At 38.0% G+C, this 2374-nt stretch overlaps 2 protein-coding genes across 2 annotated transcripts in view; both read right to left on the minus strand.

Annotated features, from left to right (window-relative positions):
• Nucleotides 1-459, minus strand: part of LOC128251160 (zinc finger protein 271-like) — a 14244-nt gene extending 13785 nt beyond the window's left edge. Inside the window, exon 1 of the mRNA XM_052977654.1 lies at nucleotides 380-459. The gene's annotated coding sequence lies outside the window, so the exon portion shown is untranslated. The remainder of the gene's footprint in view (nucleotides 1-379) is intronic.
• LOC106882509 (zinc finger protein 91) overlaps nucleotides 1-2374 on the minus strand; it is an 8967-nt gene that overhangs the window by 2794 nt on the left and 3799 nt on the right.

A 2374-nucleotide genomic window follows, 5' to 3' on the forward strand; every position in this document is an offset into this window, starting at 1 on the left:
ACACTGATATGGCTTCTCTCCTGTATGTAAACGTTTATGACAAGTAAGACCATAATTTCTTGAGAATGATTTACCACAGATGTCACAGTGATATGGTTTTTCTCCTGTGTGAAGACGTATGTGAACAGTTATAGCAAACCTTTTAGAGAATAATCTACCACTAATACCACTGGGATATGGTTTCTCACTTCTCTCAATACATTTGTGTTTAATGAGGTTACTTTCCAAAGAAAATGATTTTTAACAGATACCACAATGATACAATGATTTTTCAGTCTCTTTTGCATCTCTTCAACAAAATAATAAATCAATCCTTTAAGTCTTTAACACAATCCATTATTTCAATAGTTGTCTTCTCCCAGAACAATATGTTTATTACCTTGTTTCACTTTTTATCATTCATTTCTTTCAGCTGTTTTCCCATCAACTCTGTTTTCATCAATATCTGAAGATGCCCAAAACATATTTGAAACTTCATCCATCTTGTACATATTACAGACTGTACAGGAGAGAAATGCTCATTGAGTTATATATTCGTTGCATGTAACGTTTTTCTTTAGTCTTTAAGAGATAATTAATGTTGATGATGAATCTGATGTAAGCAATTCTTTCATGTCACAGTTGTCTGATATTCTGAAATAATAGAAAAACAACTGTATAAGATTTACATCAGACAACATCGTGAAAAGCCTATATCATCTTACAATAATGGACGTTATGTCTGTGTATCTGTCTGTTCCCTTTTCATGGTCATTTTTTTCAATTTTTTAAGAATTTTTTTGGTCGAAATACGTAGAAAAATATGGAGATTATGATTCTGAAAAAAAAATTTGTAAAATTTCAATCTTTCAAAAAATAAATAAACACCACTCCCCACCGCCCTATGATAGATAATAGGATTAAAGTGTTTTCTCTGACAAGCTAGAAACAACAGCCAAACCAAAGATCAACTTTCTAAATACAAATTACTAAAACATGCTGGAGCACCACCTTTACTTGAACAAATTGACCCCGGGACTTATTCTTTGTAAGCCTAGTACTTATTCTATCGGTCCCTTTTTGCTGAACTGCTGCGTTATGGGGACGTAAACACACCAGCATCGGTTGCCAAGCAATGGTGGGGGGACAAACACAGACACACACACACACATATATATATCTATATATATCTATACATATACAACAGGTTTCGTTCAGTTTCCGTCTACCAAATCCATTCACAAGGCTTTGGTTGGCCCCAGGCTATAGTAGAAGACACTTGCCCAAGGTGCAACGCAGTGGGACTGAACCCGGAAGCATGTGGTTGGTAAGCAAGCTACTTACCACACAGAAACTCCTGTGCCTATATGGTATGAATTTTTTCAGGGAAATGTGTACCCAAAAACTGGTGACAGACAAGAAGAAATTGGGAGGTCTGAAGGGGACAAAATCCTTCTTTTTTAAGAGGAAAAATGAAGTCACAAACACTATCCCAAGACACAGAGATAGAGTACATTGATGAAGACGTCGGCGCAGGAACTGCTATAGCTGTGTTCTGTATGTGTGGTGGTAATGATTCAGTTGAAACTTGGCGACGTCGGGGGGAAAGCTTGTAATTGAAAGTAGTAATTGTCGTCACGGTGGTAATCTTGGTTGGCGCACGACGCTGGTGGCGAAAAGGCTGTTTGGTGATGAGTGTTTGAAGAGGTACGCTTTTACAGAACGATCGACAGACAATTTCTGTACGACCATTAGCGAAAACCTCGAAGAAAAATTTTCTTAACCCAAGATGAAAGAACGACCGTATGAAATGAGTGACAAGAGTTATTGTGTGGCATAAAAGATGTGTGTAATGTGAGAGTGTAAAATGCGACATATACAAACATAAAAAGCAGGCCGTAAATCCTGTCTGTTTTACGTGAGTGGAAAAAATCCACTCCAACAGAGACGAGAATAAAAACCGTGCTTGTTGAGTCGTGTTGACTATGTTTGGAGATGTTGGTAATGAGTTCAGTCTCCATGGGCGTATTTGTTCTTTAGTCGAGGTTCACCAGTTATAAGTTGGTAATCCGTAGTTCATGCTGCGTCTTTTCTTCGTCGGGGGTCACCACTTTAGTAGAAAGTGGGTTATACATCTTTAGATTGTATACCTGACTTTCTACTATAAAATTAAAGAAATAGACGGAACGCTGAACTCCAGACTAAACAACTCAAACAACATTTATTTACTTGGTAAAACATACAAATCTTTTAGGAAATGAGTACAGCAATGAATTCCGGGTAGAGGTAGGGGTCCACCAAGGTTCCGTCCTCAGCCCCCTATTATTTACCATAGTCCTCCAGGCAATCACAGAGGAGTTCAAGACAGGTTGCCCCTGGGAGCTCCTCTATGCTG

The sequence above is a fragment of the Octopus bimaculoides genome, chromosome 28, assembly GCF_001194135.2.
Source record: "Octopus bimaculoides isolate UCB-OBI-ISO-001 chromosome 28, ASM119413v2, whole genome shotgun sequence".
In the NCBI taxonomy this organism is placed as follows: domain Eukaryota; kingdom Metazoa; phylum Mollusca; class Cephalopoda; order Octopoda; family Octopodidae; genus Octopus; species Octopus bimaculoides.